The following is a 20434-nucleotide window of genomic DNA, read 5'->3' as shown; positions in this document are numbered from 1 at the left end:
TTTTTGCATATATATTTATGATTGTTATCTCTTCCTCTTGGATTTTTCCCTTTACAAGAATATAGTGTTCTTCATCCCTCTTAACCAGTCTTGGCTTGAAATTCACTTGGTCTGCAAATAGAATAGCTACTCTTGTTCTTTTGTGTGCTTCTGTCACGTAAAGTATTGTTTTCCATCCTTTTACTTTCAGTCTATGAATTTCTTTTTTAATTAAATGTGTTTCATGTATGTAGTATACTGTTGGATCTTGCTTCTTGATCCAGTCTGTGTCTTTTGATTGGTGAGTTGACACCATTAACATTGGTGGGTATAGCTGATATGCACTGACTTATCCTTGTCATGTTATTTTCCTGTTGTTGGCTCCCCCACTTTTCCCCTCCCTCTAATTGTTTGCCTTCCCTGGTGGATTTCTTCTGTTGGGGTTTATGAAGCTATAGTCCTTATTATCTCTAGAATGTCCTTCAGGACATTTTGTAGTATTGGTTTGTTGGTCATAAATTTCCTCAGATGTTCTTTTCATGGAAATATCTGATTTCTCTATCAATTCTGAAAGATAGTTTTGAGGGGTACATCAATCCCGGTTGAAAGTTGTTTTTCCTTATAACTGGGAATACTACTCGCCAAGCTCTCTTTAACTTGAGAGTTTGTGCTGAGAAGTCACTTGTAATTTTGATGGACTTTCCTTTATAGATGATTTGTGTCTTTAACAGATTTTTGATTCAATTTTGGTGTTTAGTGATTTTAGGATTTAATTTTGGTGTTTAGTTTCTGGAATCTTGACTATGATATGCCTGGCTGCAGAATTTTTTGATCATTGCTAATGAACTTCTGTATGCCTCACTTATTTTTATGTCAATTTCTTTTCCCTCTCCCAGGAAAGTTTTCTGTGATATCTGTGAACAATTTTTAATGTCATTTGTGGTATCTCTTGCTTGTTCATTGACTCCAATTTATCTTAAGTTATTCTTCTTTGGTGATTAATCAGGGTTTTACTAGAGAGAACAGATATAACACAAGATATACAGATGTAAAAGAAACAACAAGATTGGCTTACGATGGCCAGCCACAGAGTCCAATGAGGAAGCATGCAGAGGGTGTCTACACACTGGAGGCCAAAGGATTCAATCCAAGGTCTGGAGTTCAACCTAGTGTCTCGTGCAAGTCCACACCAGCAGGCTGATGGGTCTGCGACAGAAGGCTGAAGGCTCTAGGATGAAAGGATGAAGAGTCTATGCCAGAAAGCTGAAGAGTCTACACTGGAAGCCAGGAGACGACCTCCAAACCAAAGGTGAAGACTGGAGCTTCTCCCAAGAATGGAATGCATTCGTCCTTCCTCCTCCCCTTTTATACTCCAGGTGAGGAGCCACCCTAGGGTGGGTCATCTTCTACATCCTTGGGTATAGAGTTGCTAAATCCATTTAGTTAAGCTTTTAAATGTCTCAAGTTGATACAATCCATCAACCACTTATTTGGCTCATCTAGAAACTGCTGGCTTGATTTCTCATGGTCCCTTGCTATTTTGAGAAATCTTTCTTTTCTTGGTTGCTAATAGCAAGCCTGTCTTCGTTATCTGAGATCCTGTCCTCACAATGGGCTAATTGGTTCTGAATACTTTTGGTACAGTTTTATTCTCCTGGATATCTGCTTACTTGTACTTCATAGATTCCATTTCTTTCCTATGCAGACCTTCCATAATTTTCTTAAGGTTGTCTCTTTTGATTTTGTTGTTGTTTTCTGTGCCTGCTCTAATATCACTAAGCATGGTGTGTATTTTTGTAATCTCTGTAGTTATCTGAGAGATTATCTCTGACTTCATTTTTTCCAGAGCCTCATTCAATTGCTTTCCTGTTACCACTTAGAGTGACCTGGGGGAAGGCTTTTGGATTGTCCCACCTCTTTGCCTTCTGGATTTGCCTTTGGTGAATTGGATGTCTGGGGTTGAAGTTTGATTAAGTGTCTTCTCATTTTATTTTCTCTCTCTCTCTCTCTCTCTCTCTCTCTCTCTCTCTCTCTCTCCCTTTTTTAGTTTAGTTCCTGGGGTAATGCTTGCAAATTGCCTATGGTGGATTGCTTTATTGATAGTATTTAGGACCCTTGGGTCATGATTACTTATCTGAGGTATCTTCCAGGTATATCCGGTTTTTTGGTTTTGAGTCTGTTGAAAGATCTTACTTCTTCAGTTTTTTGGAGATGAGAAGTTGTTGCTTGTTTGGGTTAGTCCCTGGCTCTTTGGCAGTGTGCCATCATATTTTCTGTGACCCTTAGTTAAGCTCCCACATGGAATACCAGGACCAACAGCTGTTTAGAACAATTATGTCAGTTTTGGCTATAGTGTTACCAATAGCATCAAACACTGCTTAGAAAACATCAAACTGAGGTAACCCTTAATTTTCAACTTTTAACCATATGAACTAGATTTGTGATTATGTAACAACATGTAAAACAAACCAGATAATTATATGCAATATATGTCTGTAATGTGTCAATTTTTCCCTCAAGGGTTAAAATTTAAAATGGATTAAGGAGTAAATAGTGAAAGGGAAGAAGAAAAAGAGATTAGAAGATTGGAAGACAAAGGGGGATAATACCAATTTGGAGCAGCTGGTGCAGAAGACTGAAGTAAAAGAGAGAAGGAAGAGATAAAAAGAAGAACCCAGTAGAACCACACCCACAAAGAGGTTAGGAACCACTTTGACACTCGTATAATAACAATGAAGGAGAAAGAGAAAGGAGAAACACATAGTCCACTCCCAGGTTTCTCTTTGGTTTCACTAGTAGACAACCTGTGGATACAGGGTCCCAGATCCATGCCAATCTATCCCAGCAAACCAGCAGTAGCTTTATGGTCGGGTAGTAGATAACCCCAGCAGGTCTGCCCCAAGACCAGACTCATTGGACTTGCCACAGTCCAAGCAATTTCCACAGGTCTGGGCCCAGCTAGGAGGCACTAGGTGAAGCTGGCAGCAGTTCTGAGTGTCTCCCAAACGGCTCCTTGCCAGTCGCTTTCTCCCATGAGAGGATGGAGTCCTCTGCACCCACCACCAGCCACTGCAGTCCTCCACGTCCACTGCTGGTTTCTCTGCAGAGGCCTCTAGAGTTGCCAGCCATCACTGTCACCATGACCATGCGCCATGCACCCCCATGTTCCAACAGCTTCTCTCATGTAGTAAGTCCTGTCCCAAGGAGAAGGCATTGAAGTTTTTCTCTTCACTCTCTCTGTGGGCTTCAGTTCACACGTGAGGTTCTTCCTTGGTCCAGTGAACCCACTTCCCTCCTCGTGTTCCTCGTGATGCTACATTCCAGCATCTGAACAGTGACTCTCAGAAAGCTTGTTTTCTCTGCGCTTACCACTAGATGATCTTCCTGGAAGTCCCTAAATGCCTTTTGCACAAAGGGATATGCATGAGTCTTTGGAGGTTCATTGTGAATGTTATTGTTTATGTCTTGATATCCCCACAAAACCTCAAAAAGTGGTGACAGGAGTGCCTTTCAGAGGCAGCTGAATCTAGAGTTTGGCCGATTTATTGTCTACTATTGGAATTATGGGTGGGTACCTTAGAGTGGGTAGCCCACATATTAATATAAGGAACAAAGATCTTCTCTCACACTCGTCCCTTTTTTTGTCCTTTCTGTTTTTGCCCCTGGGCCATGCTATCCAGCCTTGGACCCAGCAGATTCTGGATTAAAACATCCACAACAAATGCCTTCCTGAATTTGGAGTGTTGTGTATTTTGCCCCAGCAATGAGAGAAAAGTAACCAAGATATCACCAAAGTCAAAGTGACCATAACAGGTGAATGCTTTGCATCAATTCAGGACATTAAGGTGACCATGACAACACAGATAAAGACACTGAATAAAGAGAACTTCAGAACAGCTGCAGAACATGGCAAGAATGGTGGAATAAATATATTTAAAGTGAGGGGGAGTAGCTCAAGGAGAATTCATAGCAATGAAACTTTTACTGTAATAAATTTTCAGAATTTAAATATACACTGCATTTTTATCATACCTTGTATAGGCCAGCTGACGTAGGCATGTGTGCTACATCTCAATTCGCAACAGAAACTTGGGGGAGGGGATGTGTTTGAGGTAGATTCCATACCACCTTCATCCCTGCTGAGAAACTGTACAAATGAACAATGCCAAGACCTTGTAGAAATCAGAGCTCAGATCCATAGCCGGTACAACCAGCCAACCTACACTCTCCAGCAAGCCATCGAAGAATCTAAATAATACTCGGTGCAGCAAATAGCCAGGGCTGGGTTCATAACTGGCAATCTCCGTGGCTTTTGTTCCCACTTTGAATTTTTTTTGTGTGTGTTTTTCCTTTTTATCGGTACCAGGGATCAAATTCACAACCGCACACTTGCAAGGCAGGCGCTTATACCACTGAGCTAACCCCCAGCCCCTCCCACTTTGAATTTAGAGCAAGTAGGAAGAAATAAACTTAGCAAAACCCATACTCCAGGTTTTAGCTGGAGCACAGGGTGCAATTGGCTGCAAATCATAGGAGAGCTGCAATTTCAGGCTATGCAGAGCGTGGTTTGTGGGCCAGGGCTGGTCCAGGCACTGTTACCAAGAGATCACAGAGATGAACGGTGAGTATTCAGAAACCTTCCAAGCAATTACATTCTATTCATTCTAATTATACTTACTGAAATGTAATTTTATGTCTGTTGAATCTAATAATAAAAAGCCTGGCTTTATCATTTATATGTCTTATTTCATTTCTTTAGCAATTTATTTCTATTGTGCTTTATGAGAATATTAGTCAGCAATGGCCCAAAACTCACAATAAAAACTGACTGTCCACTGAGGAGAGAATTCACAGATCACTGTGGAAATACAAACGGGTGGCCGTGCATTATCAGTCAATACAGTAATATTCCTGGAAAAAGCAAACAAATGGGTGAGTGGGTGAGCATAGTTATTTGTTCAACACACATGAGGCCAACGTGATTTTAGAGGGTAGGATCCCTGCCCTACATTTTCATTGGGCATTCAAGGCCTTCATCTTGCAGGTTTTTCTAGTCTGAGTTGTACTCTTAGGACTTGGAAAGTCAGCGCCTGCAAAACCTAAAGAAAAAGGAGTTTGACCAGCACACAGTATTGCAGTGGAAAACTGAACTAGGAAAAGACTTGGATTATTTCTGGATATAAAATAGTAACAGGAATACAGATGTAATGGTTGATACATTGTGTCAAATTGAGAAGTTTAGAAATTTAACTAAGTGGCTCAGCAGGGGGCCAGGATCCTCACTTTGTAAACATCCTGAGCCCTATGCAAGAGGAGGGTTACACCTGCCCTGGGGGGAAGGGTCTGCTTACAATATAAGGGCTGAAAAAAGGCTTTTTCCTCCACTTTTTGCTCTTGTTTTTGCTGTTTTCTGCCTCCTTGAACTGTTGTCCTCAACCATGCCACCCTGCCTTGGAGCCAGCTGATTATGGACTGAAACCTCCACAAATTGTGAGCTAAATAAACTTTTCCTTCCTTAATTTTGGATATCAGGTATTTTGTCTCAGCAGTGAGAGAAAAGTAACCAAGACAACAGAGAAATCAAACTTATTAGTATCTTGTTGGCATGTTAGTCTGCATTTAATTCAAAACAACTGTTTGAAGGGGCAGAGTCTAGTTTTCATGTGCTAGAAATGATCAGTGCTGCTCCCTGTGGATCTGGGAAACGTTCCCTCAGGATACATCCAATTCCAAGGGCTGGTTTGGCGAGGGAATACGTGAAGAGAGAGCTGTTGGAAAGCCCCCTTGGTGCACCTGCCAACACGCACAGTGCTTTTGCCAACCCTTGTCCAATTTCAGATTACTCTTCCTTGTTATTTCCTTAGCCAACAAAACATTGACAAAAAAAAATAATGACAACTAGCATCCTATGAGAAATACTCTGCCCAGACACAACGGTATCCAAATGGCTTTCTCAACATATGCACAAACAGACGCTTATATCTGCCCCTCTGCTATCTCAAGTTTACACCTGCTTCAGTCCCGAGTACTCAATACACATAGCCCCCTGAAGCAGTGGTTTGCAGACACTTCTCCACGCATGTGACTAACAACATCTATGTACGGGGTGCATTCCTCGGGAGGGAAAATCAGGTGCAACGCTATAGCTAGCTCAAGAGCGTGAAACCAGAGTCAGGTGAGGTAAGGATGTCATGAAAGAGTAATCTTCAATCCATTCCAGCTTTTCCGTGTTTGCTTTTTTGGGGGGTAAGTCATGTGCAAATGTTATCACTTGTGTCTAATTTTGACACCTAAAAAAATGAGTCCAACCCACTGCGGGCATAACTCTGGGTCTGAGAATGGTTTCGTGTAATTTATGGTTATGGACTGAGTTGGACCTTGCCATTCACAGGGTGGATCCTTAACCCTCAATACTGTCACTGTGCATGGAAATAGTACCCTGAGCAAAGTAATTAAGGTTAAACATAGTCACAGAGAGCCATTTAAAGCATTTTCTGTTCTTATGAGAAATAGAAAAGATACCAGAGCAGCAGTCCCTTCCTTCTCTTCTATAATGGTTCCTACATTGTGTCAACTTGAGAAGCTTAGAAGTTTAACTAAGTGACTCAGCAGGGAGCCAGGATCCTTACTTTGCAAACATGCTGAGGTGTGCAAGAGGTGGGCAGGGAGATGGTGGGAGGGCTACACCTGCCCTGGAGGGGGGGTAGTCTGCTTACAATAAAGGGAGAAAAAGAGGCTCCTTCTGATCTCACTGCTTTTGCTGTCTTCTACCTCCTTGAACTGTTGTCATTGTAGCAAACCACCATGCCTTGGAGCCAGCTGATTATGGACTGAAACCTCCACAAAATGTGAGCTAAATAAATCTTTCCTATCTTAATTTTGGGCATCGGGTATTTTGTACCAGCAACAAGAGAAAAGCAACCAGCACAAAATTTGGTATCAGAGAACTGGGGTTGTTGCTATGACTATGTCTGACCATGTGGTTCAAGAACTGTTGAGACTGTCTTGTGGGAAGAGATTGGAAAGCTTCAGAGATGTCACCTGAAAGAGTAGCACTGAAATGCCTTAGGCAGTTCTGTATGGGAGTTTCTTGTCAGAGCTCAGAAGACCAGAAGATTGATAGAATTTTGCCAGTAAAGACCAGGTTTGGGAGGTTTCTGCTGGGAAGAAAGAAAGCACTGGTTGATGGACTCCAGATGATGTGTGTTATGTCTTGGCAGGAAGTTTGTCTGTATTTTTCTCTTGTCCAGAGACACTGTCTGAGACTGAGATTAAGGGTGGTAGACTAATTAATCTGGCAAAAGAAATTTCAAGACAGTCAAATGTTGAGGCTGTGGCATGACTACTGTTGGGGGCATTTAGCCAGATTTATGTTACAAATCAAGAACAAAGAGGCCAGCAAGATGATTTAAAATGTTTTGAGTTTGGCCAAAAGTGAAGCTACAGTAAAACTGTGAACTGCAAGATAGAGCAGAGGAGATCTCGATTGCTGAGAAGAACCAGAATAGAAAAAATGGCCAGAGGGCATCACAGGAACAGGACTCCACCCTTTGCAGCCTTGAAACTGTAGAAGTGAAGGACAGCTTTGAGGAGAAAGATACAGAGAACCAAGCTCCAGAATGGTGGCAGCACAGAAAATTTGTTCTTCAGAACTGGATTCAGAGTGCCCAGCAATCCAAGCATTCAACTCCTACATGACAGAGGAAAACCTGGCTACCGCTCCAGCTGTAGCAGAGCTTTGTGACATCCATGTGGTACTGGTTTCAGGTGCATGCGGAACGCAAGAGCTATGAGGTTATGAAAGCTTCCACCTACATTTCAGAGGACTTAGAAGCCAGGCAGAGTGCACCCGAGAGGGCAGCATGTGAAGCTGTGAGTTGAAGCCAATGGTGCAGTGGAGACCCCAGGAGTTTGGAAAAGCCAGGAGCATGGATCATCTAAGAAAAACTGCAAGGAGTAAGCAATTCATGTCTAAGAGAAAAGCCAGAGGGGCTGGAACCACCAGAAGTATCATAAGGGTGGTCACACAAGTCCTTCAGAGCTCACGGTTTGCCACAGATTGCTTTGGATGCTGAATATGGAACCACAAGACCTAAAATTTGCTCTGCTGGATTTGGAACTTGCTTTGGTCCCAGTGCTTTGTATTCCCCAGTTTATAACTTTTGCAAAGAAAATGTTTATTTCTTTCTGTTGAATGTTGGAAGTGTCTAACTTTTCATTTGTACAGGAACTTGCAACTAAGAGTTTGCCTTCTGTCTCATAGGAGACCTGGGACTTGGACTTTTTAGCAATGCTGAGACTGTTAGGACAGTGGCTAGTCTTGCAGATGGACAAAACATCTTTTGCATAAAAGGATATGCATGAGTTGTTGGGGGATCTGGGGACGGAGGGTTGTGGCCCCAATGTAATATAATGTTGATAGACTGAATGCTGGTTCTTAAGGATTCTTAAACCTGTATTATAATGTTCAAGTTGTGAAATAATAATCATGTGTATTTGGTGACCAATTTAAAGAAATGTGTCCAGTTGTCAAATTAACATGGGGTGGATTGCAATGGTTGACACATTGTGTCAATCTGAAGAGTTTAGAAGTTTAACTAAGCAAATCAGCAAGGGATCGGAGTCCTTTCTTTCTTTTTTTTTTTATTTAAGAGGAAAAAGAGAAAAACACAAAACAAAACAAAGCGGTGTAAGGGTACACGTAATACAGAACTACAAAAAAAAAAATAACAGTAAGAAATCACCTGTTAGTAGATTACATATTATCATCTTGAAAATAGTTGCTCTTTCTTTGTAAACATCCTCCTCCTGGGCAAGAGGAGGGCTTGGAGATCTGCCGTACATCTGCCTATAGGGGGCAGCCTGCTTACAATATGAGGGAGGAAAAGAAGCTTGCTTTCCCCCTAACTTGCTCTTCTTTTGCTGTTCTTTGCCACCATAAACTGTTGCCATCTGCCCCACCACCTTTGATTGGAGCCAGCTAATTGCAAACTAGAACCTCCACAAGGTGTGAGCTAAATAAACCTTTCCTGTCTTAATTTTGAGTGTCAGATATTTTATCTCAGCAACAAGACATCTTCCCTTCCTTCACCCCTCTCTCTCAGCACAAAAGAAAGGCCACATGAGGACACAGAAAGCAGAAGGTGTGCATGCCTGAGAGAAACCTGACCGGAGGTTGAGCTAGGCACCCCTTCCTGGTAGACTGCCCATCCTCCAGAACCGTGGGCACAACGCGTCGTCGGCCAAGCTCCAAGGCATCTTGTCATGCAGCCTCTCGTGAGACAGTACTGTTTCATCCTGGCCCTGACACAGAGCCCCTCCGGGAGCAGACTATGAGCTTTGTCCTGCACACACTAAGCAAGTCTCATGCCAACCTCAGGTACCTGTGACTCAGGTACTATGGACTGCCCATTGTCTTTCACAGCAGCCCTCTGAGCTGCTTGCCCTGTCTTGTCTGCTCCTTCCTGTGGATGCCACAGTGAAGGCCCTGGCCCCCGATGTCCCCTGAATCTCTCAGCTCCTAACACTCTAGTGTGTCCTGAGCAGCCCTGGTTTACAGACCTGCTTCTGTTTGTGGGTAACTGTAAGCAGCATACTTCTCTCCCTATGCAGTTATCTTCATGCCTGTATACCTTAACACACCTGACAAACTAATCATGGTAGCCTGGAAGCATCTTTATGAATAATATCTCTGCCCTTGTAAGACAGGCGCATAACAAAATATGCTGTCTGTTTACATTTTAAAAAGTTATGATGCTGAAGGACACATATGCATTATTCTCCCTCAGAATCAAGCACAGTCCTGTTGTGCTAGGCAATGTGCCTTTTACTACAGTATATTTTTAAAAATTTAAAAATTCACCGTATATTTCAATCATTGCATTGTGATGTAAGAGGATTCATCCTTATTTCTGGCCACACTCTCTAGATACCCTCAATAAATAGTCCTCACTGCTCTCTGGGGAAAGACACTAATATTTATTAAGTTATTTGTGTGTACCAGGTGCTCTATATATATCACTTCATTAAAACTGAAGTCAGTTCTGTGAAAGTTGCCTAAACAGCAGGTGCCTGGGACACCTGCCTAGGGCCACATAGCTAATAAAGATCAGGTGCTGGATCCCAACCCAAGAAGTTTGGATTATGAAGTCATGCTCTTTCCACAGATGGTATCATAAGGTTTCTGTCAGATAAACCAAGGTGTGTGGGAGAAGGACCCACAACTCTGGAGTTTTGACTCAAGCAGGTGGCTGTAGGGATGCGTGGGCAGAAGCTGGCTGCTGTGACTCTGAGTGGCACCATGGGCATGATATCACAAGTCTCCTCTCCTTTACATCCCCACTAAGGCGGATTTCCCACACAGTGTCACTGGCTCACATGTTGGTTTTTTTTTTGTTTTGTTTTTTGTTTTTTTTTTTTTTTTTTTTTTTTGGTCTTTTTCCTTTTTATCGGTACCTGGGATCGAACTCATGACTGCCCACTTGCAAGGCAGGCACTTATGCCGCTGAGCTAAATCCCCAACCCCAGCTCACATGTTGTTAAAGGGAGTTCAAATTCACTTCCACATAGGGGTGTCTTCGTCTCTCTCCTACCACTAGGGCAGAATACCAATACCAGACACGTCCAATGTAAACGAAGAGGGGCTTATTTGGGCTCACAATTTTTGAGGGTTTAGTCCATAGGCCACTGCCCCAAGGCAGAAAGGAACTGGAGAAGGAGAGCTGCTCACAACATGGTGGCCAGGAAGTAGAGAGACAAGGAGCCAGGCGGGGAGATCGAGTTTTCCAGGTCACACCCCAGTCCCCAGAAACCACCTCTTCCAACCGAGCCCCACCACCTAACAATGTACTCAGCTACTCAATCATCCATGAGGAGTGCAGCATGCTGTGATCCAGCCACCTTCCACACACAGCGTGATTTGGGGGGAACATTTTAGATCTGCACCATAACTTTGGGAACTCTGTTAACAATGTTTTATGCTGAAAATGGTGTCCCAAAAGGGGCATGGGATGATGGGTACAGGAAGTAAGCCAACCTCCAATGGAAGATCCATGAAAAAGCAATTAATCTGACATTCCTTCTGTGCCTCACTTCAAAACCCTGAGCACAGCATGAAGCGCAGAGAGTGTAGGTTTGTGAATTCACGTCGCTGGTCTCATGCCCACCTCTCACCTCACATGTTCATGTCCCATTCCCCACCCTCTTGGCTGTGGTCCTCAAGAACCAAGCTGAAGCCAATGCTTACAAGGTCATTCTCTGCTCCAGGAGTGACAGGAACCAGGAGAGGCCAGGTGGGGGCAGGACCAATAGGTGCAGAGCAAATCAGCTGCTCTGTGGAATCAAGAGCACTTGTGTCCTGCATCACCAGCCACCTTCCAAGTGGCTCCACTTGGTCTCAGGAGAGTCTGTCCAGGCAGAGCAAGGGAGAAGAACGGACCTGCCAACTCCCATCCTGCAGGCTCAGCGCTGTCATCATGGCAGGTAACCTGTCAGAATCTTTCCTCCCAAACTCCGAGCTAGGGGTTCGAAGGAAAGGACAGCTTTGCTTCCTATTCGAGACCCATGCAACCCAGCTCTCCTTTGCAACTACACAGAAACTTACTGTTTTCTGTTGAGCTGTGGAGGCCAACGCGCTCAGCCCAGGGGACCCATGTGGGAACACAGGAGGCAGTGTTTTCAGATTCCTAGAAGGGGCAACAAGAAGGACCAGTCCTGCCCATCAGTCACCTTTACTCCAACTGTTGGAAGCCAATGACTGGTCCTGCAGAAAACCACCCTGTGAACCCATCATGGCCCTGGGTGGACATCTGCAGGCCATTCCTCTATCCTCCCAGGCCCGCAGTTGCTGTGGGAAGGACACACAGTGACATCAGAGGACCCTGTGGTCACGTGCCCATTGCTGCATTTATTTAGTTATCACGTGGGCTCTGGGATGCCTTAATCTGTTCTGGCTGCTCCAAGAAAATGCCACAGACTGGGAGGCTTCTACATGGCTGCAGTTATTTCAGACAGTTCTGGAAGCCAGAAACCCCGGGGACAAGGCACCACAGCTGCAGTGACAGAGGAGGGCCCACTGCTACATCCCAGCTCATCCATCACTGTCCACTGTGGGGGCGCCGCTGTGCTAGATAATTTTCAGTCACTGTGACCCAACAACTTGAAGATTATTTTGGCTCATAGTTTTTGAAGTGTTAGTCCAAGGCTGGCCAGCTCTAAGGCAAATAAGCACAGCGGAAGGCCATGGAGTAGAAGGGCTGCTCTTCTCATGGCCCCAGGAAGCAGAGGGGAAGGGGCCAGGGGCAAGACACGGTCCCCAGAGCTGCACCCCCAGGACGCGCTTCCTCCACAAGGCCTTACCTCCAGTTTCCATGACATCCATCCCCACGCCGAGATGGGACTCTGATTTCATAACTGTCGGAACGCTGATGAAGTGAGGGCCCTAGAGCCCCAGGCTCCTCCTGAACACATGAGATGGGGCGTTTTACATCCTGAGAGTGATAGGCAGGGATCCCTGTCCTCACAGCCTAACCCTCCTCAGGCCCCTCTAAGGCACCATTAAATTAGGAACAAGGCTCCAACATCTGAATTCGGGGCAAAGGTAGCACAAATAATCTAAAGCACCTAGCATGTTAGTTTCCTGGGGTTGCCATGACAAAGAGCCATAGCCCATAATTCAAACCAACCAAAATTTATCCATTCAGAATTCCGGAGCCAAACAGTCCTCGTCCAGGTGCCTCCTGGGGTGGGTCTTTTGAGGGATTCCTAGGAGAACTGGTGGGAAGCCTTTGTGCTCCCTTTGTGGGCTTCCAACCCTGGCTGTTGTTTCCTGGGATATGGACCCGCCATCCAGCTGCCAGTGACATCATGGCTGTCTCCCCAGGATGGTCTGAGGATTTTCATCTCTTCTCATATGGCCAAGCTGTCTAGAACCTTCCCTAATCGAGCAGGGCTCCACTCTTTTGTCTATTTAAATAAAGTCACAGAGGTTACACCTTCAACAGCTTTTGAGAGATCACAGCTCAACCCCTCAGCATGGAAGGGGATAGTACTGTGCGGGATGGCTCAGCCCTGTCTTGGGTAGGGAGGCCAGGAGGAGGCAAGAGAGGCAAACTCAGCCGGATCCCAGGTGGGGGGAGCCCCCTCTCGTGGGCACCAACCAGTGCTCCCGGGGGAGGGAAACAGACCATCAGCCCTCTCTCAGAGGACCCTGTGGTCTCCCACAGGAGCCATCTGCGGCCTGGCATTGGCCTCCTGCTGCTAAGTTAGGCCTTCAGCTGTAGCTGCAGCTGGTTGAAATTTGATGGGACACAGCTCATGCAGCAGTGCTGTCCCTGCCCTTGGGACAGCTCAGGAGTTCACAGTGCCACAAGAGCCAGCCACAGAGAGGTGCCAGCTGACGTCCACAAAACAAGTCACCTGCTTAGCGGGCATTGAGTCCCAGCACTGGTGGGTATCAGCACGGAATCTAAAGAAGTGCCATGTTGTCCCACAAAGTCCACAGGTGCCCTGCAGTGCCCTGTCCAGCTTCCTTGTTGTCCCCTACCTTCCCAGGGTGTCCTACACACAAAACCAGTCTCCAAAGCCAGGCCTCCAGGCACCTCTGCACCACAGGCCTCTCCTCTGGCCATGTGAAGTGGAAGCCATGCCCTGAGTGCAGACCGCCAGGCCACTGTCTGTACCCCCATGTGGGGTCACTCTGGGGTGCTGCAGGGCCATTGTCATTCATTCTCAGCTGCCTACACCACATGGCACCAAGCCACCTTCACCAGTTCAGGATGGGGCTGCAGGGGACAGATTGGGGAAGAAGAACCCGACTTCTCGCTGCTTGGTCTCCAGCAGGTGGGAACCAACCCATGTCCAGGGGACAGTGCTGTGGCCTCTTGAGGCTCAGACTTCAGCCCAGCTGCAACACATGTTGCTGGCAGGTATGGTACTGAACACTCCCCTGTGCCCACCACCTCCAGGCTGGGCCTCCACTCCCCAAAGCCCACCGCCCACAAAGCCCCAGACATACTCTGGCCGGCCACATGGGGGTGACACAGCAACACGAGACTTTCATCTGACACTGAGGGAACAGGGGCTCAGTGATCTATGAGACTCAAGCAGCAGCCTTCCCCTCCTTCTGCAAGATGCCAACTCCTGGAGAGACCACAGCTCTTTGCCCTTCCATCTCCTCCCACAGAAAGGGGCAGAACGAGTTTACAAAGCCTCCCAGTGGGGGAAGGATCAGCAGGGAAGGTGGGAATCCACCACACCTTCCTTGGTGCTAAAGGACAGAGACGTACTTCCCTGTTCTGCCCCATAGTAGCAGGGGACAGCAGTCTTCCCATCCACCACCGTTGGCTGGAACACCCTTATAATTGCCCCCTATAGTCTGAAGCTCAGAAGGAAACCTTACCTCCTGGATAGGGGCTGCCGTGTTTTCCCAAGGAGACTGTTGCAATATTCATCAATCGGATGCTTCTTTTAATGGGGATGACTTAGGTCAGTGTCCCTCCCCTTGCGTCAGAGGATACTTGCTGCTGCAGGAGGAGAGGAAAGCAGAGGATATGATGGCCATGACCTGGTAGGAAAGTCAGGCGCTTTTCTGGAGTATGTGGACCACAGTGTCCCCCTGTCCACATGCCTGCTCCTGGCAGGGACACTTGGCTCTGTGAGCCTGAGCCACGCAGGAAGGCCTCACCTGTGCTCCGTCCCACAAGCCAGCCAGCCCTCTGGGGAGGGTCCTGCCACCCTGGCTGTTCCTGTCTTTGGTCAGTCCCATCCTCCCAGCTGAAGCCCCAGTGCCAGCAGGAGATGGAGGCACCCAGAATCTATCCTGAACCCAGAAATCAGGAGCACCAAAAAGTGATTATTTCATACAGCCCAGTTTGAGGTGGCTCACTGTGGAGAAATAGCACTTGGAACCAAGGTTAAAACAAGTCTAGACCTGTAGAACACAAGTCTAGACCTGTAGAAAACCCTCTCCTGTCTGCGTGAGGGCCACACCTGTGGTAGGACAGGTGACACTGAGGCATGATCTGCAGGGGAACTAGGACTTAGGGCACCGGCAGGGAGGACATCCTACCTGTCACTCAAGAGGTTCCATGCTGGGCTTCCCCAGAGCCTGCTGGGCTCTGCAGACACCAACCACAGCGCAGTCACTTTTGTCAGCATCCCTGGAGACACAAGAGAGCAGGGAGCCAAGGTCTCATTCACACAGACGCATCCCTGGGTCTGCAGGTTCCCCAAGGTTGCCCACTGCTGGCTCCCTTCTAGCACCTGCCACGATTTTGCAACTAGAATTTGTTTCTGGCTGCAGATCAGCACCCCAGAGGTGGCAGAATGGTGTCTAGAGCATCTCACGTTACTGATGCTTCCAGGGCTGCACTTGCATCCACAGCCAACCACTGCTGGTCCTGTGGTCACAGCTGCCTCAGAGGGACAGCACTGGACCCCAGTGCAGGTCAGGCGGTTGGGCTGGAGGCTCAGCTCTGCAGCTGATCTGACTTGAATCTGTGGTCAGCCCAGGGCTGAGGTTCCAAGCTGACAGGATCAGCTGGGGAGACATAAGCACAAGCCCTGTGCTGTCAAAGGCCCAAGGTGACACCCTAGCTACAGGCTCAGGAGCAAAGCTGCATAGTGTCTTGCTGTCTCCTGACGCTTTCTTTGTCACTGGGATAAAAACCCTCATACCCACAACGTAAGGAAAAGAGGTTTATTTTGGCTCACACTTGTGTCCATAGTTGGCTGGATCCTAGGCAGGAAGGTGTGGTGGAAGGGCCTGCTCACATCACGGGGGCCAGGAAGCAGAGAGAGAAGGGAGGAGCCAGGGAGGGAGATGCACCCTTCCAAGTCACACCCATTGATCCCCTTTTCCTGCCAGCCCCCACCTCTTAACAGTAGGGGACACATCATGGGTTGATGCATTCATGAGTATGACACCCCATGGTCCAACTTGCCTTCCCAAATCCCTGTCTCTGAATATACAAAACTTTGGGGACATTCAGATTGAAACGTAACCCTGTCTGGGATGACAGCTGTCCCCTGAGAGCTGGAGTCTCAGCTCTGGGGGGACACACAGTGAGAGCCCACTGCTGCTGGTTTGTTGTACAATTATACCCCACCTCAGCCCCTGAGGAGATGCAGGGTGGGCTCAGAGCTGGCTGCCAGCAGGAGCCTTTCCCCAGAAAAAAACAGAAGCTCAGAAACTGGAGGTTCAGGTCAGGCTCCCTACAGCCGCTGGAAGTGCCTACAGCCTACAGCTAGTGCCTACAGCCGCTGGAAGCTGGTGGTTGCTATGTTAGGGCTGTGTTCTGTGAAGAGGAGGAGAGAGTGGCTCTGTAGAGGGAAACAGCAGAGAATTTCAGGACAGAGAGGAGCAGAAGGAAAGACTGAGGCGCTCCGAGGAGAGCTGAGAGTTTTGCCCTCCCCAGAGCCCTCCATCTGGCTTCTATCAGCCACTGTCGCATGATGGACCTTGAAGGGGATTCTGCTTCTTGTCCCATCCCATCACGTCCTCCACACTGGCAGCCACGTACCAGGAACAGTCAGGAGCGCATCTGGAGGCTGCTGCCAACCCGATCCAGGAACGCCCAGTCTTGCTTGATCATCACAGGAGCCAGGTCCCAGAGGGCACGAGGAGTGACACCTGGAGCACACATGCCCATGGGTTCTGCTTCTTTTTGCAGGCTTGAATGGGAACTCAAGATCCCAAATGTTCTGGGGCAAGTGCACTTCTACCGGGCTACAACATAGCCCACGGCTGCAGAGAGAACAAGCCTCTGAGCTTCCTGAGTCATCCCCTGGAAGGTTTAGTCAGCACCAGCCATTTGTGGGACCACATTGGGGTTCCCCAATGCGACAACACCAGCCCATCATCACAGTTCACCATCTACAAACCCTGCTCAGGAAGAGAAGGACAGAGCTCCAGACATCCCAAGTTGGAAAGGCACAGGCCAGGTAATGTCTCAGGATACAAATGACAGGAGATTTAGAACAAGGTGGCCCCTCAGTGCCAGGAAGTCAGGTGCACGTGGGAGGACCTAAAGGGCTGTAGAGACCATGACAGCCCCACTGTGCTGGCATCACGCTTGGCCCTCTGACCCCACAAGGCCTTTCAGAGAGGGGAGCTGCTGCAGTCTCAGCTCCATGGAGTGTCTGAAACGAACAAGTGAGAGCCAGAAAATGGCCCCACGTTCTGCATGTGCAAGAGCCTATGTCTGTCTTCCTCCATCGACCACATGGAGGACACTTGTTCCAGCTGACTGTCCTGATGGCAGAAGCTGCTGGGCTGGGGAGGACAGAGACCCCCAAAGGCTTCCCTGGGCATGGAAGATGTCCCAAGTGTGGATGGAGGAGACACCTGTGTGGAGCTAAGGTTGGGGTCTTGCAGCTGCGTAGCGTCCCTCCCTCCCCAACTGAAGGCCCCTCCAGCCTGATCCATCCACTCCTCCCTCTTCCTTCCTCAACAGCAGTCCCGCCATATCTTCTCTTAAACAGATGTTTAGCAGCAACTATCTTTGAAGGCACAGAGGTGGCCTGTTCACTTTTCTCACCCCTAGGACACAATCCTGACATGCACGAGTTAAGAAAGGTTTGTTTTGACTCAGTTTGTGAAGTTTCAGTCCGTGGTCAGCTGGTTCCAAGGCAGGGCAGCATGGCAGAGGGGAGAGAGTCCATGGCATGGTGGTGGGGAGCAGAGGGATCAAGGGAGCAAAGGCAGATGGACCCTTCTGGCCATTCCCAGTGACCCACTTCTTCTTATTTCACCTCCCAGCATCACATCAACTATAAACTCATCAGGGAGACAATCCACTGATACATGCTGTGCCCCCATGACCCAGTCACCTCCCCAAGTTCCTCCCATGAGCTTTGAGGAACATGCAGACATAACTATCACACCATGTGAACTGCCCCCTTCCGAAATCAGATGGAGAAACAGACAGTGCACAGTGTAGATGATAGAGTGAGCGTACATGGGTCAGTTTCCAGTCTCCAAGGACGAACCCAAGGTCAGGGCCTCAGGCTGCTCCAGAGCACAGCCTGGGTGTGGCAGCAGCACCACGTGGGCAGCAGCACCACGTGGCTGGGAGCTCAGGTCCTTTCCCTCCCTGGAGCTCAGCAGCGGTGTCTCTGTAGGAGCTCAAGAGCAGTGGCCCCTGCTCTGTCCCTGGGCAGAGTCACTGTAGGATGGACAGACCTAATTGCGAGCTGCAATGAAACCAGGCCTGGGGGGGCGGAGAACAGACCCCCCCCCCCCCATTGTAGACAAGAAGTGGCAAACTCGGGCCGGAAGGTGCTGTATCATTCCTGGTCCATGAACACAAGGCCGCAGAACATGATGGGGCAAAGAGCTCATCGCTGGAGTTGGACCTCACTCACACGCAGGAGGCTAGGAAAGCAAATTTGAGAGGGCTCTGCCAGCTCACCCGGGTCCCACTGTGATGGCCAGGGTGGCTTAGGAGACCTGGGAAGCCAGTCCCATGCACGCTAACAAAGCAGAGCCACAGAAAGAGCCAGGGAAATGACCTGGGCCCTCCAGGTCTGCACAGGAATCAGGGCCAAGGACACGAGTACACCGGCCCCAACCATCAGCAGGAGGGCACAGGGATGCCACCTCTGTCGCCACCACAGGCCCTCCCTCCTGTTTCCCAGGCCCTGCCCAGTTCTTTGTCTGGCCAGCCCCATCCCGAACTTGCAGTGAAAGGGGATTCTGTGACACAGCCCGGCTCAGCCAGATGTGGAAGGTATAGCCTAGCACAGGGGCAGAGCTTCAGGGGCCTCGGAAGAGCTCACTGTGGAGGCTGGGGTACCCATAGCTCAGAGCCACCTTCCCTGGGAATGTCTGCCAAGTGGGTCTAAGGGTTAGAGCTTAAGTGGATAACACCGGGCATGTGCAGGCACACACACACACGCACACACACACACACACCACAGAGCCCTGTATTGCCTGTATTGTCTTTTGTGGAACTATTCTTCCCGGCCATCCCAACACTGTACATTTGTCTTCCTCATCTTTCTTTCCTCACATCAGGGATTCCACCAAGAATCTTCTGCCTCCCATTTTCTACCTGGAAAACTTCTAGTTCTCTGCAAAATTCAGGTTAATTATCACTTCCTCCATGAGGCCCTCCCTGCCCACAGCTAGATAAGTGATTGAAGTGGTTGGTGTCTTCTTCACAGCATGTTAGATGTGTCACTAATGTGGTACAGGCTCTCTCTGTCTCTGTCTCTGTCTCTCTCTGTCTCTGTTTCTCTCTTAACAGTCCACTTAGCTGTGCCACCATCTTTCAATGGACGCATCTCATTCTGCTCATCTTTGCACACTTAGCACCCCAGAGAGGGATGGCTTTGCTGCTTGGAAAGACAGACGAATGCACATTTCCCTGGCGATGCCGCCGATGAGGTTCTGTGAATTTTGTCTGCTTAATTGGAAGCCACTTGATTAGTGGGAGCTGGCACAGCAGATGCTGTAGGAAGAAGCAGTGAGGAGATGATGGAGATCATGTTTCCCACTCTGTCCCTTCCCCGGGGCTAGGAAGCTGGCGGAGGAGACAGTCACATGTGTAGATGAGGAAGGGGAAACTGTGGTTAAAATCCGCTCTCTCTGCTTCCTGTCTGCACAATAGCGCGAACGTGACCCATGTCTGGTGCCAGGCATCTCCTGCTTACTGAGGATTCGAGGAGTGGGCAGTGATAGGCCACCTGCAATTCCCGGCAGCACAGGGCCAGAGCCTCCCCATGACCAGATGATCTGGCTCAGGGCTTGCACAAGGCAAAGCCAGACTTTAGGAGCAGCTGTGGGTAACACAAAGTAGAAAAAGGACAAAATGTCTTACAGCAAAAGGGATACACCTCAACCTAATGAGGTGACTCAAGGAACTAGAAAAGCAAGAACAAGCCAAATCCAAAATAAACAGGAGGAAAAAATATAAAGACCAGAGCAGAAAAACTGAAATAACGAAAACAAGCCCAAATAGGGAAGTTCAATAAAACAAAAAAGATGACAAAATCAATGAACCTTCAGGTAGACTAGCTAAGAAAAAAAAAATACCCCAATACATAAAATCACAGATGCAAAGGGAGATGTTACAACTGGTACAATTTTAGAAACACAAACGATCAATAGGCATTATTGGGAACATTATGCACAAAACTGAGGCACCACAGTACCTTATTTCAAGACATATTATAATGCCCCAGTAGAGATATAAAGAGAAAGGCGGTCCCACAGGATTGAAGAGAAACAACAGAAACACGCAAATACCTCCATAGCCAACTGATTTTTGACTGCTTCCAAAAACACATGTTAGAGAGGCTGGTAATCAGGTGTGTGCACACCAGCCACCATCAGGGACCCTTCCCACCAGTAGCCAGCTCTGGTCAGGAGAAGCAGCAACCAACCACACCCTCACATCCATGCTGGCTGCTATCAGGGAGCTTCCTGCAGGTAACCAGTACAGGCTGGGAAAAG

At 47.9% G+C, this 20434-nt stretch overlaps 1 long non-coding RNA gene across 2 annotated transcripts in view; it reads right to left on the bottom strand.

Annotated features, from left to right (window-relative positions):
* The window catches only part of LOC106026134 (uncharacterized), a 78102-nt gene extending 57936 nt beyond the window's left edge, over nt 1-20166 (bottom strand). Inside the window, exons 1-5 of one of the 2 annotated variants that reach the window (XR_010042399.1) lie at nt 16500-20166; nt 15047-15137; nt 14378-14498; nt 12337-12437; nt 11582-11663 (exon numbers count right to left, since the gene is read on the bottom strand). This is a non-coding gene — a long non-coding RNA (uncharacterized LOC106026134). Of the gene's footprint in view, nt 1-11581; nt 11664-12336; nt 12438-14377; nt 14502-15046; nt 15138-16499 lie in introns of both variants that reach the window. The other variant, XR_010042398.1, reaches the window with a different exon arrangement.
* Nucleotides 20167-20434: the final 268 nt, after the last annotated feature.

This window comes from Cavia porcellus, unplaced genomic scaffold (assembly GCF_034190915.1).
Source record: "Cavia porcellus strain 051 isolate PalLab524CR breed Dunkin Hartley unplaced genomic scaffold, mCavPor4.1 scaffold_23, whole genome shotgun sequence".
Lineage (NCBI taxonomy): Eukaryota > Metazoa > Chordata > Mammalia > Rodentia > Caviidae > Cavia > Cavia porcellus.
The sequence above is the reverse complement of the archived record's forward strand: the minus strand, read 5'-3'. Positions and strand labels throughout refer to the sequence as shown.